The 16,771-nt window shown below is 44.5% G+C and overlaps 1 protein-coding gene across 6 annotated transcripts in view; it reads left to right on the top strand.

Annotated features, from left to right (window-relative positions):
* The window catches only part of FSIP1 (fibrous sheath interacting protein 1), a 173,805-nt gene that overhangs the window by 144,762 nt on the left and 12,272 nt on the right, over positions 1-16,771 (top strand). The gene's annotated exons all lie outside the window — the stretch shown is intronic.

Here is a 16,771-nt window from a genome sequence, read left to right on the forward strand (position 1 = left end):
CTGTTTTTGCCACAGGACGTGTGCTAGACCTGCCTCGCCAGGCACACCCATTCTGAAGTAGAGGACGTAGCAGGGAGCGTGGAGATTCCACTCGGATGTCGGCCACAGTGGGGACAGAAGTGGTGGCTCCCCCAGGCACAGTGGCAGTTAGCTTCAGCAGTGGATCCAGTCTCTGGTGGTGGTGGTGGTGCTGGTGCAGCCAGCTCGGCCAGCTGGAGTGTTCAGTGTCCAGTGGCAGTAAAACAAAACAAAACAAAACAAAACAAAACAAAACAAACAAACCCACTGCCGTCAAGTCGATACCGACTCCTAGTGACCCTATAGGACAGAGTAGAACTGCCCAGTAGAGTTTCCAAGGACTGCCGACCTTTTGATTAGCAGCCGTAGCACTAAACCACTGCACCACCAGGGTTCCAGTGGCAGTAGCCGCGTTGAATTCTGCAGTACAATTTTGGTTGTGGCTGGTAGCCTCCTGTTGTTCCCAATTGTTTTCCTACACCCTTCTCTAACATTCTCAGTCTTTATGTGAGAATATCCAACATTGTTTCAATTCATTCCATTTCTGCTTAAAGCAGCCAGTCTCCGTTTTCATTATTTCTATTACTTCAACTAGGAACCCTGATTGATATGGAATTTGACACCAGGAAATGGGGGAAGCTAGGATTGGTTGTCTGGCTTAGTTGGAGCTGAAGGTAGTGAAAAATCCAGCTGGGTAAGGGAGGAGACTCTGGTATCCCATAAAGTCATTCAATGACAAATCAGCAAATAAATCATCTGTGAACTTCTAGAATGAAGTATTCATTGAAGGAAAGGCTTTTGGGAACCAAGCGGGGGCTCCCTTTAACAATGAGCTCAAATTTCTAAATTTTCCTCTCTAAGCATGGATTGAAAACTAGGGACTTTCTATGACCGCAGTAAAAGAATCTCTTGTATATTTCAGCTTCTGGGTTGAGAAGGTCAAAAGCCAAATGCAGTCATGCAGGTTGCCAAGTTAGCGGCATTTGAATTCCTGGCCTAGCCAAGGCCCTTATGTTGACGTTTGGGTATTTAGAGAGAAAGCAGATCTCGAGAATTAGGACGGGGCATTTAGAAGGATGTGGTGAATGCAGGATACCCTGACTCTCCAAAGTCCATCAGGCCACCCTGCCAACTGAAGCAGTTCCTGTGCCCCTCTCTGATGAATTGTCTTGATTGAATTTTCTGTAACCCAAAGGAGTTGCATTACAAGGATAAGTCAGTTCTTGTTATGCTTCATACCCAAGGCTATTATCTTCAGATCTGTAATATAACTAAACTTGGGTCCCAGCACACCTCAAAGAGCCAACGACAAAGTCAAACCTGGGAGGAGCAGCAGGTAACTTGACCGCCTTGCCTCAGGGTTGTATTTTCTTTCTTTTGCCACAATTTTGTCTACAAGGTTGTTGACCATTGCACAGGACACCATGCTCGTGCAATATATTGTGCCGTCATGCTGATAGGACCTGGAGAGCAGGGGCTACAGCAAGTACTTTGATGTCTTGGTGTAACATACATGTATACTGGGGGGGAGGAGACAATCTAGGCAGCCTTCTAGGGTCCACATGGCAGTGAAGCACTGTTCTCTGTACATCACCACTTGCACAGTAAGTTCACTGCATTGTAGAGACTTTATTTTGTTGGGAGATAGCCCTGAAAAGATCATATGCTAGTGTGGCAGTGAAAATGAAGGAAGGTAAAGGTGGCTTAAGAAAGTTATAGTTCTTGGCCCCAAAATGGAATTGCTGGATAAATTAGGAATTTGTATTTGGAAATGAGCTGAATTTATGAAAGCTATATTTTTTTTATAATATGTTTAGTCCAGGTGTCGCTAAATCAAATGCCTTGAGAGACCAGAAGGTAACAAGAATGTGGGTCACAGATGAGGGTAAGACAGTAGAGAGGGGATTGCTCTGACCAATTGGAAAGCACACACATTATTCATAAAGGTAATCAGATTTAAAAATTCCCAAACACTGTACTGTCCAACAGAAACACACTGGCTTGTGACACTAGTATGACGCAGAAATAAGAAAAAGGTGGTTTATGAAATTACTTGAGCAAGGATTCAAGATAGTAAAAATATCACACAACAATTTTACTAATTAAAAAAGATGGTTAAATTGTGATATGAGATTATGCATATGAAAGTCATACCTTTCTAAGAAAAAGTATTTCCTTCATTAAACAAATATTTATTAAGTTCCTACTATATGTGAGATACCTTTCTAGACTCTGGGAATTCAGCAGTGAAAATAATCGGCCCAAATTCCTGCCTTCGTGGAGCTTACCTTGTAGCAGGAAGAGAGAGACAACAAACAAATAAGTAAATGATATAGTATTTTTTTTTTTTTTTTTTTAATAGTAAGCTACAAGTGGTGAGTGCTATGTATGGAGAAAAATAAAGCAGGACAGGGACACGGAGTGCTAGTGCAGGGGGAAAGTGTTGTACTTTCAAATAAGGTGGCCAGTAAGTGCTCATGGGAAAGACGACATTTGAGCAAGCGCTTGAAAGAGATGTGGGAGCAAGTCGAGCAGATATCTAGATGCAAAGCATTTCAGGATGATGGGCAGCAAAGGAAAGGGCCCTAAAGTCAGGAGCGTGCCTCCTGCCCTGTTCAGGGAACAACAAGGCAGTGAGTATGCCTGGAGGGAGTGATGAGGAGAGAAGTCAGACTTAAGACCTGAGAGATGAGGGGAGAATCAAACTGCGTAGGGTCTTCTAAGGACTTTGACTTTTATTCCAAGGGAGTTGGGAACCAATGGAGGAGCTGAGCAGAAAGGCACCCGATGATTTAACTTGCATCTTTAATAGGATCACTCTGGGTCGAGAAAGCTCAGCAGGGCAGCAAAGGTGGAAGCAGAAAGAACAGTTTGGAGGACTTTGAAGTAATCTGATGAGAAATGATGATGGTTAGGTGGTAGTGTGGACGAAGTGAGAATGAGTTAAATTCTGAATATATATTGAGGGTGGAACCAAAAAAATTTCCAGATGGACTGTATATGTGGTGTAAGAGAAGCAGGAGAGTCAGGGATACCTCCATGGTTTCTAACTTGTTCATCTGGAAGGCTGGAGTTGCTATTGATTGAATGGAGAAGACGGTGGGAGAAGCAGGCTTTAAGGGTTTTGGGTATGCCAAGTTTGAGATGTCTATTACATATCTAAGAGGAGATATTAAATAGGCAGTTGGATATATGCGTCAAAAGTTAGAGCAGAGACCCAAGCAAGAGGTAGAAATTTGGGTGTCATCAGCAAATACATGCAAGAGATCACCAAGGTAGTAGGAATAAAGAGAAAAGAGATCTGAGTGGAGCCCTGGGAAACACCCCCATGGCAAAGAGGTTGAGGAAATGAGGAAAAGCTGGCAAAGGAGACAGAAGAGGAGCAGCCCGTGAAGAAAGTAGAAGATCAAGAGAGAGCAGTGTTCTGGAAGCCACATGAAGAGAGATCCACTATGTCACATGCTGCTGACAGTCCAATAAGATGGGCCTGAGAACTGAGAGCTGCTTTAGAAATGTGGAAGGAATTGTTGCCATTGACAAAAGCAGCTTTCATGGGATGGTGGGGCTGACTCCTGCTTGGAGTGGGTTTATGAGGGGGATTTGGTGATAGTAAGACCAACTCTTTCAGAAATTTTATCGTAAAGAAAGTGAGCAAAATAGAGGGGTAGGTGGAGAGGGCTTCTTAGGATGGGAGAGTAACAACCTTTTTTATGCTGCATTCATGGGAATGATCCAGTAGAGAGAGGAAACGTGGTGATGACCTATCACCCTTGAAAGAATTCTGAGTACCTGACTTAGGGAAAACTGTGTTTTTACTCTGCATACTAGAAGTTAAAACATTAATTTGATTAAAAGGAAATAAAAAACCAAAAACCAAATCCAGTGCCGTCGAGTCAATTCTGACTCATAGCGACCCAACAGGACAGAGTAGAACTGCCCCATAGAGTTTCCCAGGAGCGCCTGGCGGATTTGAACTGCCGGGTCTCTGGTTAGCAGCCGTAGCACTTAACCACTATGCCACCAGGGTTTCTGCAAGGAAATAAAGGCTGCTCATTATTTTGTCTGACTTCCAGAGACAGTATTTTCTATATTAAACAATCAGAAAACACAAAAGATTTGAAACTTTCTACTTTTTTTTTCTATCGCTTCAGCCAAGACATTTTAGCACATTCAGTTAGATGAGTTTTCAACAACCACCATGTTAAATATCTACTGTGCTTGTCAGTGTTTGTATTCTGTTCTATCTCAGTGACTCAGCACCACCATCTAGAACAGAGGCTGGAGCTAGCCCTAGCCCATCGTTGGAATCAAAAGAGAGAACATTAACATGACATGATTGGAAAAATGTTCCCACGAAAGATGGGGTCCTATTTTGGTTTATTTATTTACCTACTAGTAAAGAACCTTTTGAGAAACTCTTTTCCCTATAAATACTTATGAAAAGAAGTGGTTTTCTGCCATGTTTGTGAGGCTTTCTATGTAAGTGCACAAGTAGATGTCCATAATTAAACCTAACCATAATCAAAGACTGTATTATTCAGTTCTATTTTCATAGCAGTCCAAATTAAACTTCTATGTCAGCCTTGAAGTAAATATCACATTGAGAGACCCTTACTCCCAGAATGTGGGCTTATTTTTGCACTTGGGAATATTTGTGAATCTGAAGCATTTTTCTCTGTTGAGTGGGCATGGAGTTGTGGGGAGTGGGGATACCCTTTCCAGCATCACCTCTGCCCACAAGTGGGCTGAGCCATTGCCTGTAGAGGGCAATATGGAAGCCTAAGAAGCCCTCTCTCCACTTACTGTTCTATTTTGCTCGCTTTCTTTATGATAAAATTTCTTGAAGAGATGGTCTTACAGCTACCCGCAATCAGGTTGTCTGTCCTCCCTTGCCAGGGTCTGAAATTCTGCATGTTGTGTAACTCTTCAGGGGTCAAAGAATTGTTATCTGGTCTACCCAAATCATCAGCAAAGGCTCATTCATCAGTTAAACCATTACCTTCCAAAACTACCTGGGGAGAGCAGGATCCAGAGGGAGCAGGACACGGAGAGAAGAGGGGTTGGGCTGAGGCAGAGCCATGTCTTAGGACTACAGATCAGTAAAGGGAAAAGCTAAGACTGTTGAGTTTCTATGGGCGTGGGTGTCACTGAAGAAGGGCAGAGAAGCACCTAAAAAAGGCTTCATGAAGTCAACAAACCTTTGCCATGTGTCCATCTTGGACCCAGGCTGTGCTAGAGATGAGGAAGAGAGGAGGAGGCCTGGTGCCGGCCTTGAAGAACTTTTCATCTAGACGGTGCTCTGATGACAGAACCTGGGGCTCCAGGTTGGGGGAACGCTGAGGATGGTTGTCACCCCCTGGAGAGGGCCTCTTGCTCACACTCTGCTGAATAACATTTTCAGTCTTAAAATGCTGTGTGGAAGGGGCAGGTCATGCTGCCCTGCTGCCACCAGGGTGCTCCCTCTGGAAGATGGAGCTTCATCAACTCTTTGAGGCACTTAGAAATCCGAAAAAGCCACGGCTTCATTATCTGGCTTGACTTCTCTTTAGCTCTGGCCTTTGGACCAAGATATTTAATTTCTCTGCACCTTGGTTGCCTTATCTGTTCAACAGACAGAATGATCCTCGACTCCCCCTATAGGGTGGTTGGGAAAATTAAATGGAATAATGTGTTTAAACACTCCTGGCACATGGTAGATACTCAAGGGCTGTAAATTGACTAATGACCAGGGCTGATCTGGATGAGAAGGGAGGGAGGTGACAAGAATTATCTCTCATAGCCTCTTCTCTGTGTGAAAGGGACAGTCAAATGCATCATTAAGACACTATGCATCAAGCAGCTTAGATCCATCTGAATTTGGATCCAATTCACTAAATGTCTTTTTTGGTTTGATTTCTAGAGAATTTAACTCTTACGTTCGGGTCATAGCAAAACTTGGAACTCACTGTTCATTGTACAGTATCTTTACTCTCAGCCTAGCATGGTTTCACTTTGCAACTGGCAAATGTAAAAGGACAGTTCACTGAGCAGCAATATTAATAGCGAGCTTCATGTTTGTGTAATGCAATCGGGCTTTGTGTGCTGCACAGACGGTACAGAGGTAATGAGATGTTTCAGATACGTGTCTAGACAGGGCAGAGCTTCAGGAGCACTTACTCAACCCTGGGAAATGCTATAGGTCGCCCACTTGTGACCAGAAAAAGCTCTCCTTGCTTAACAAGCGCAATGTGGATTTAACGCTATGGCGCTAGACTCATACCCAAGAGGAAGATAAGACCTGATGGGATTTGACAGGACTGACCTAACTCCTGTCTGGTGTGGCCGGATCTGAGTGGTGCTAAAGGTTATACCTCCCAAGTGTTTTCCCACCATCCAGCTGTGGGAGCTGGAATTCTCATTCTTAGAATCACCTCTGGCTTAAGTCATTCTGGTTTTAAAGAGGCTCCACTTGTGGGTTTCGGGGGTGTAAAATCCTGATTAGTCCCTTGTTGGGGGCTGGGTGGTGGTGGTTATACACTGACCTAGGTTGCTTCATTGTAGGTGTGAGGAATGAGGAAACCTGTCTCGGGAGAGGTTAGCTTTGATGTGAGGGCGATAGGGAATTTTAACAAGTTTGGAACCGAGGCTGCTGCGTGAGCAGGGTGTGCTCCGGTGGAGAAGGATGAGGGGGCAGTTGCTCGGACATGCAGGGAAGAGAGCAGAAAAAGGAGAGAGGACTGGGGAAGGAAAAGTGCCGCGCGTACCCGTGTGCACACACACACCCGTGGGGCGGGGGGCTAACCCTGCCGCGCCTCCGCCCCGTGTTTGACACGGCTCACCGCGAGCACCGACGTGGCTCCTCTGGAGCAAAGGTAGACGTGTGTGGAACCCAGACGCTCTCCGGGTGACCGCCAGTTGCTGTGGACTCAGTTCCAGCGCGTGGCGACACCGGTTTCGTCAGAATAGAACTGGGCTCCGTATGGTTTTCAATGGCTGACTTTTCAGAAGTAGGTTGCCAGGCTTTTCTTCCGAGGTGCCTCTGGGCGGACTTGAACCTCCAGCCTTTCGCTTGGCAGCTGAGCATGTTGACCATTTTGTACCGCCCAGGGTACTGAAGATTCAGTCGCATCTGCCGCTTGCTATGGGAATGGCACCTAGTGCCGTCGAGTCGATTCCGACTCATAGCGACTGGGGATGGTAGAGATTCACGTCCCACCTCTCCCTCTTGCATGCTCTCTCCTAGCATCGAATGGCCCCTGTAGTCCCCACACTCTAATCCTCTACAGTACACATGACATTTTACTCATTACAGAGTGTTAGTCGTGAGATTATGTGCAAAGCTCCATTCCTGTTATCCCAGGGAGACCCGCAAGGGTAGGGGCCAGTTGGACTTGGAATGTGCAGACTTCAGTGTATAACTTGTTGAGAGGGACACTCACATACCACCGCGGTCCTCTAATCACTACTGCTATCACCTTCTCAAGTTGAAGTTTAATGTTGCTATTGGTGGTTTGACATTGAGTGAAAGCCTACCTGCTCTGCAGGGGGCATGGTCTTTGCAGCAGCACACGTTTCTCATGCACGTTTTAAATTGTTCATAGTATTCCTCACAACTAGTTGTTAGTATTCTTATTTTGCGCATTAGAAACCTGAGGCTTAGAGAGGTCAAGTAATTTGATCAACATCAAATAGCTGGGGAGCGGCAGAGCTGGGACTGAATTTAGAAATGTCTGACTCCTTCTGCTGCTCTGTCCTGTTGTTAAGGGTATTTCCTTTCCACGTGGGGGTTTCTGTTCTCTCAAAATGGTAGTCCGTAAGCCCAAGGAATACTTATTTTGGGGATCTTTACCAAATGGGATATGAATGGCAGTAGGGAAGCAAACAGGGATAAGGGGCACTGGAGACACAGGTAAGATGTGGAAGGATGTCATGTGTTTGCATGGCTCCCTAGTCCCTCACTGGGGTCCCATAGTGGGTGCTGACATGTTAGAGTCTGCTCCTACTTCACTCCTTCTTGGCCTGAGACCTGGTCCTGTCCTCTGTCCAGTGAGAGTGAAAGCAGGCCTCCCGGTCTTCACAGTGGCCATGCCTCGGTACTGAGCAGCATGCCTTGACCTCTTTTATACTGCTTCCTTGTAACTCTTCTCTGTTTATCCTGACACTCAAACCACCTCATAGGCTGTGACCTTGGCTTTCTCTCCTGGCTGCAATTCATATTTTCCCTTCAGCTCTGCTGCCTCTGACCGCCTTGGGCAAGTGTCCTCCCAGGCCTCCAGGATTTTCTCCTTTGATCCTGTTCCCTTGGACAGTGCTCTGCCAGTAATGCCAGCCCAGCAATGCTGGTAGGAGCCAGCTATGAAACCATGAACCCCAAGGACCCTGAAGCATCATTTCTTCGTCCCCATAGCTCTGCAGGCCACCTGAGAGCCTTGTTGACTGGTTTTCAGGGGCTGGGGTGGAGCTACCAGCCCTGTGCTCCAGGCCTGCCCTGGACAGCTCGAGCTGCTACCTCCAGAGCTCTGCCAGGAGTTGGAAGCTGTTGCTTGTTGGGAATGTCTTAGCCTAGAACAGCAGAGCCTGAGGCAAGAGTTTATATGCTACCTCTTAATTGGGGAAAGCAATAGCAGGGAAACAGAAGAAGGGGAAAAAGGGAGGAGACAAACAAGACTGTATTTCCAGTCTAGTCACTGCTTGCTAGTAAGTATAAGCTGATTGTTTCATTCTGAGGGCATCTTCAGAGAGAGGCCAGGTGGAAGACTGCTTCTCAGGGTAGTCCATCCAGGGGCAGGAAGGCAGGGGGAACGATTCACCGGCTCCTGTCTCCCCTTGGTCAGAGTTTGCCCCCATGGGGCATTAATTCTCCTGCCCTACTGGTTTGCGCAAGCCTGGAAGGGAGTGGTCAGCTACCACCTTACACCTATTAACAGCTCACACCTCAGCTAGGAGGCAGGAGGTGCCTGAAGGGCCCACGGGTGACCTGAGGGGCCGTGGCAGTGGCAGTACCGGCTCCACAGCTGTGGGGGCGGCACGGCCATGTTGGACCTGCCTGCTGCAGCAGCAGACAAGCGCGCAGATCTGGATGGATGAAGCATAGCTGGCTCCCGGCACTGGGGTGTTTACTGTCAGTGCAGCGTGGCCCTGGGCTCGTTTGTGCTCCTAGGAGATGTCTTGACCACGTGAGGAAACATTCCGTTTCCTTTTCCAGTTCCCAGAGTGGAGCATCTCTCTGAGGGGGTCTCTGTCTCTTGTGTGGATGGGGTCTAGCTGAGTGTTTGCTCTGATGGTGGGGGGGTGTCCAAATAATGCTGCACGGGTGAGACAATGCTCATCAGAAGAGGCAGAGGTGCTGTCCTCCGAGTAGCTGATGAGTGTGGCATTGATCACAAGTGGAGTGGCTGCGGTCCTGGAAGGCAGAGTTTCATGGTCAGAACCTGTAGCTTTGTCTGACCCATTGACAGGCTGTTTGCGATAGGCTGTGCCCCATCTCCAGCCTGTCTCAGCTCCAGTGGATACCTCCTCCCTGCCCTCCTGGACTGGGTGTGCGTGGAGATCATTTATTTTCCTTAACACCCGTGGGGTCCACCCCCTGGCCTGGCCTTGACTGAGCCCCTTTTCTGGGCGATCCTATAGTGACCACAGCGCCAGCACCCCAGGTCGGCTCAGAAAACTCATGTTGAAGATCCTGGAGACGGAGTTCTGAGGTCACATCCTCTCTGATTGTGAAGTCTAGATAATGTCAAAGGAAGTATTTAAAGCTCTAGAGGTTCCTCAGGTTTCCCCTACACCAAATTTCTTCAACTTGACTCATCTCCCAGCTGACCTCTTACAAAAGGGTGAGGCTTGATCTGAACTCTGGCCAGACATTTAAATGGCTAATGGCCTTCTTGACTTCTGGCCTTGTCCTGGCCTCCCTTGATGCAAATTATCTCTATATTGTAAAAATAAAAAAACAAAAAACTCGTTGCTGTAGAGTCAGTTCCAACTCATAACCACCCTGTAGGACAAAGTAGAACTGCCCTGTGGGGTTCCTGAGGAGCAGCTGGTGGAGTCGAGCTGCCCACCTTTTGATTAGCAGATAATCTCTTAACCACTGTGCCGCATCTTCAAATTGACAGTGAGGAAGACCTTCACCCATATGAATAATTTTCATTACTGTTACTACCCAATCAACCAGTGGTCTTGTTTAGGAGTTGGGGGTATTAGTTGCTCTAAAAGTGACATTAAAGGCCTGGCTCTACCTCCTGGTGGGGCCCAGCCCCTGTGAGCTGCTCAGTCTGGAGCCCTTTTCTAGGCTCTCTGTGCATATTTGAGCACCTTATCTCCAGCTCTGTGTCACTGGGAATGTATGGGGCAGGGGCGCCAGGCTCCCTCCAGCTGCAGAGCTGGTGCCCAAACTTCGCTTTAGTAAAAGGATATGATAGACGTGCAACAAATGGGCCATTTCAGCGGCCTGCCCAGAGCATAACCTGATCCAGGTGAACTTGCTGTCTGTACTGCGAGGAAAGAACAACTGCTGGAAATCCTCATGCGATAATCTTCTGCTAAAATGAAAATATTAGAGCCCCTTTCACCAGTCACCATGCTAGGAAAGTTGGCTAGTTCTCCTCTCACCACATCTGTACCCTGTGACTGTGTCGCCAGCTGAAGCTGAGTTCCTGGCCCCTTTTCTAAATGTGGGAATTGAGAATCCCACCACCTGCTTCTAGCTTCTTCCATCCATGGGATCCTTACCATACACACTAGGACCCTGCTGTATCCCACCCCTCTCCTCCTGGAAAACAGAAGCAGAAAGCCTGGATTTCTGGTGCCACAGAGACCAGCTCTTGCACCTGGGCCACAGAAGACCATCACAGAAAGCTCAGGGACCAAGCAGCCTTTCATCAGGCAAATCCATCAGTCAGACCCTTCCAGAACCTGCCTGGCCCAGCTGGTTGGGGAAGATAGGTGTCCTGGGCCAGGGTGGTATCCAGTTCTGCACGGTTACTTTGATATGCCAAGCCCTTCATAAAAGTGAGCTTCCAACACCTTGTCATCATCTACAACTGCTTGCTTTCATCTACAACTGCTTGCCTTGACCTACTTCACACTACCCGCAGATCCTCCCCGCCTCTGACTCACTCTCTTGTTTACGGCCTCGCCTCAACCCTCAGGCCTAATGTATTACACCATTGCTCTGGCAGTCACCTTTACTTCCTTTTGGGCTGGAGTTCAGCTTTTCTTCTGGCCACACAGCCTCTGGCTATTCTGGTTAAAATTATGCCAGATCTGCCCTGGTCTCCAGGACCCTTTGTTCCTGGTGTGGCCTTTACATCATTGTGTGGTCTTTAGATAATTTGTATAGTCAGGGTAGCCTGCGTGTAAGAGAGGGAGGCAGAAGGTTAAGGAGGGAAGGAACTAGGAGGGGAAGGAAAAAAAGTAAGCCCATTTCTATTGTGAATCCTTAGTGCCGTTGATACAAACATTAAAATGAACACCAATCATTTTACTCCCAGGATTTTTAGGCCTATTACCTTTCTGGAAATATTGAGCTAAAGGGCACAGAGACCACAGCCAGTTATTAGTGGGTACTGGGCTCTTCAGGTCACATAGAATGAGAACTGGAGTCAGTTCACGCTACAAAGGCAAGGTGAGGTTATGGGAGAGTAGAAACCATTAATGAGCAGAGAAAACTGGTTTATGGGAGAGTAGAAACCATTAATGAACAGAGAAAACTGGTTTGCAGAGACGGGAATGCATCGGGCAAGCAGTGAGTTAAGAGACCACAGGGACGCAGAGAGAAAGAAAGTTACGGTGCATGTGACTTCTGTTCCTGCTGGTTCCCCAGCTCCAGACCTCAGGAGGCCTGGCTGTACTTTTTTTTTGCTACTTGTTGGTACCTGTAAGGTGGTCTCTTAGATTAGATCTTATAAGAACCCTCAACCCACCACCTTCTTCTTCTTCCTTTTTTTTTTTTTTTTTTGAGATAAGGATTCCTGTTCCTTATGGCCAAAAACCTTGACTAAAATAAACTACTGCGGAGGTGTTGCCAGCAGTGGTTGCCACTTGAGAGTTGTAAACTCATATCTCGGTGATTAAGCAAAGGGTGGAGTGTTTTCTAGTTACTTGTTTTGAAGTAGAACTTGATGTCATTGAAAACTATTTGTATCCCTACCCTTCTTGTTAATCTTTAGGGCACTCTGGATTTCCACCCTTTTTCACTTGTGATAATGGCATTGGCTTTATAGGGTAAGTCTTTAGGAACTCGGTGTTTGGGAAAAGAAAATAAAACCTGATGCAAACTCACATCAAAGGATAAGATGGCCTCTGCTGGCCTATAATGGTGTACTCTCTGATAATCTGCACCAGAAACGTAATCCTGATTGCCTTGTCCACAAATCCACTGCCCAAATAACTGGAGATTTTTATAGCTGGGGAAACTCCATGTATACAGGATAGGAGGGGAGGCATGGCTGGGCGGGAGGGAGTCCACAGTCTGTGTCCATCTCCAGTCTGTGTTCCATCATCCAACTTAGCTCCCAAAGCAAACTGGAATTTATCTGGCGGAGAAGTATAAACGGTGGGCACCCCAGGGGTGGAATGGTGACTATCTTGTTCTGAAATGAGCTAGAAGAGAGAGCACTTTGTAAATTTGCATAAGACAGTGAGCTGGTCTGTGTAATAAAGTCTAAAATTAAGTGAAATACATTACAGGAAGAGTTTTTATATCTGAGAAAATGGACAGAAAAATGAATATCGGTTGGGGAAAGGACGCTTGGAGAATGGTAAGGGGAGAACTCAGATACAGCGAGAGGTAGTGTCGCCTAGTGGTCCTGGAACCAGACTACCTGGATTCAAACCCCAGGCCCACGACTCACTAGCTGTGTGACCTTGGACAGATTATTTAATTTCTCAGTGCCTCCATTTTTCAATCCATAACATGGGAATATCAATAGTACCTACTTCCTAAGTTTGTTGTGAAGATTAAAGGAATCCATATGTGTAATATGTGTAGAGCAGTGTTGGGCACAGAATAGGTGCTTAAAATTATTCTGTAAACTCTCACCCGGTGTGCCAACAAGACCAGCGTGATGGTGATCATCCCTAGGGCTGACATGAGAAATGACACCACCAGTGTAGTACCAAAACCCACATATTTTTCCTGGAGGGAGAGTCCAATGCATCTACTCTTTGATTCCAAACTACAGAAAATAAGCTATGGCTGAAACAAAAAAGACAAATCATGAAAGGGCTACTTACTAAATGGAGATGGGAAGATAGGGGCTTTTGTATAAGGAGATAAAGTAAATTGGGCTCCATCTGGAATAGAATGAACAATGACTAGTTAGAGAAATACTAGAAAATGAGAGTTGGTGTGAAAGACAAATGTTTTGAGGTAAGCACTTGATCAGACGATTCTGTGACTGTGCTTGCAGGGTGAGTGCTTCAGCTGTGGAGCTCATTAATTAGCTCAGGAGTTTCAAGAGCAGTTTGGATGTGTGTGGGTTACGGCCCCTTAACTATCAAGGATAGTTAGGGATGTTTGTGATAGAACCCTAGCTGAGTCCCGTGTAGCATCTGTAAATAACTTACTTTAATGGAGTGCATCGAGGAAGCCAGGTTGCTATCAGGAAATATGTCTATAGAAGCATTTCTGGTAATTGACCTAAAGAGGTCTTGTAAGAGATGAACTTGAATCTCCAAGGCTCCGATAATTTATTGTGATCTTTTTCACGTTCCGAAAAAAGAAATTTACTTTCATACTAATTTTGCATTTGTGATATTTTATCCTTTTTCTTAAAGAAGCTCCCTCCCCTCACTCCGAAACGATATATCCTTAAAAAACCCAGTGATATATCCTTAGGCTTCATGAAACCTGGATCAGCAGCTGATGCCCAAAGTTATAATAGATTGGTGATTTTATTTTAATGTTTCAAATTTTTGCTTTTTATATTAATTTTTATTTTAAAATTGAATACATTTAATTGTTTTTATATTTTTGTTTTAAATTAATTTAAATTTTTATCACAGTAATAAAAGGAACTGAAGAAAAAGCTGTATTAAATTTTTTAAAATAAAAATGACAACCTCTTTTGCCATGCTTCCCCACCCCTTAGTCTTACTTTCCAGAATCAACCATTTTCAATTCCTTTAGATTCCCGCCCCCTACTCTTTATCTCTGTATTGTTTCTTAATAACTTGCTTTATTAACTGGTCAGTTTTAGAATTATATATTGACTTCTTATAATAGTAGCTGTGGATTTAACTTTGTACACCAAATGCTTTTCTCTCTCCTCTCATTTCCCTAAACTAGTTAAGTCACAACATTGGTTACCTCAATCATCAATATTTACATTATGATTTAGACTGTGTAAATATTATTCACAGCAGAAGCAAGTACTATCTTCTGGTAGCCTTTCTTGTGAAACTTTTTGTTTGTCTTAGTGTTAATTATCTTATTTTTCTCTTGTCTAGTTTTCTCTGTGCCTGTGCAGTAACTTGCCTTTCATTTTGTATAACTTTTTTTTTCCCCGAGATAATAATTGCCTTGTTTTACCTTCTGTTTAGCTTTCTGTGATCTACTCAAATACACCATCAGAACAGCCATGCATCTATCCTATAAATATTATTTCTGAAGTAGCCAAACATGCCAGGTTATATACCAACCTCCCACCCTTTTCTTTTGTCCCTAGAGCCCTCTTCCAGAATCCACCCTCCTGCTCCAATCTGGACTGATTTTTTCTAGGTCAGGAGTCATCCTGAAACTTCTTTTTGCTGCCTTCTGGGTTAGTAATGTCCATTTTCTGGACTTTATGCCATCCTCTGTCTTTGTTAATACCTTTGTTTTTATGGAGCACACCCTTTACCAGCTTCCTAAGAAATGGTGAATGAAAAGTGAGTCTTTGCATGTGTGAACATTTCTTTATTATACCTTCATTTGGTTTATAGTTTGGCTGGGTAAAGAATCTGAGATTGAAACTAATTTTCCCTCAGAATTTTGCAGGTATTTCTCCATTGTCTTTTAATTTCCAGTATTGCTATTGAAAAGTTTAATGCCCTTTTGATTCCAGGTCCTGTGTATGAGATCTGTTTTTTCCTTGGAAGGTTTTAGAATATTCTCTTTGTTTCTGGTGTTTGAGATTTCATAACGATGAGCCTTTGGTGAGGATGTTTGGTGAAGATGGCACTCTGTGAACTCTTTCTAAATTGTAGGGGATTGTCTATTTAGTATAAACAATGTTATAGAAGCAAAATTTGAAAGCGTTGTTTGAAGTACTTAGAACCATACGGTGGCCATACACCTTGAAGGCATGCAATCTTACCTGATTCTGGAAGCTAAGCAGGGTCGGGACCTGGTTAGTACTTGAATGAGAGACCTGCTGGAAATACAGGGTGCTGCAGGCCTTAAAGGAGCCCTGGTGATGGAATGGTTAAGTGCTTGGCAGCTAACTGAAAGGTTGTTGATGGTTCGAACCTACCAACAGCTCCGCCAGAGAAAAGACCGGGCCATCTGCTTCTGTAAAGATTACAGCCTAGGAAGCCCTACCGGGCACTTCTACTCTGTCCTCTAGGGGCACTATGAGTCAGAATCGACTTGGCAGCGCACAACAACGGCACCATACAAGGACTGCCTCCATTTTCTAGTTGACTAGTTAGGGTGTAGGAAATGCTCCTGATAATTGGCACGTGGCTTTATGGAAGTTTAGTAATAAAGTACACATCTGGATGCCTGAAATGTCTACTGCTTAACAGTAGGATTTGCTAATGTATAATTCAACTCCTGTTTGTTGACATGTATATTAACTTTAGGGTAGATTATCTGAATTTTGAATTCCAGACAATTAATTAAGAATATATTCCCAGATAATTTCTTCTTACTCTCAAATTCATTGTGGCTCTATGAAAACCAGGTTTTAATACAAAACAAAAACCAAACCAAACCCAGTGCTGTTGAGTTGATTCCAACTCATAGCGACCCTATAGGACAGAGTAGAACTGCCCCATGGAGTTTCCAAGGAGCGCCTGGCGGATTCGAACTGCCGACCCTTTGGTTAGCAGCTGTAGCACTTTTAATATAGGGAAGTGAAATATAATTTTAAATCACTGATATAATTGAAAAGTGGGATAAAATATTTCTTTTATCTACTATTTTTTATTAGCTGGATTCAAAGCATTGCACAACAATGTGGAATTAGCTGTACTATTTCCAGTAACTGAGATTTTTTTCCCAGTAATTGTCATATACAGAATATTTTTTACTGTGTACCTTCAAAGTAGGACAGTGGTTATTATTATTATTATTATTTCACTTCGTTGAAGTAGAACTTCAGGTGAACGCTCTGCAGGATTGTTTTCTTACGGAGACTTCTTATTCCTAGAGAATTCCGTCCTCTGAAAAGGAGGGTTAGCATTTTCCTAGGTAGTTCACTATGTAAATTAGGAAGGCCTTGATTCTTTAGCAAAGGAGAGATTTTTTCAGTGTGTTTTAATATATTTTAATTCCGTACCATTATGAGATTGTTGCAACTTAGGTGGCATGCTGTTCAGTTGAATTTGTGTAGAACATAGAACTATCCTTTGGTTTCATTTATTTTACCAATTTCCTGAGAATACTACTAGGAGAAAAAAAAAAAATGTTTTTAAACCCTTCAGGTCTTGATTTTGGGAGAAAGACCCACCCTGGTAACTTTGACAAGCAGGGATTAAATGTGTGTGATCAAATCTTCCCAGAAGGCACTGCTCTTGGAATGCCCCTGGTCTCTGCCTAAATCTGTAGCTTTGAAGCAACTCCACATCT

The sequence above is a fragment of the Elephas maximus genome, chromosome 10, assembly GCF_024166365.1.
Source record: "Elephas maximus indicus isolate mEleMax1 chromosome 10, mEleMax1 primary haplotype, whole genome shotgun sequence".
Lineage (NCBI taxonomy): Eukaryota > Metazoa > Chordata > Mammalia > Proboscidea > Elephantidae > Elephas > Elephas maximus.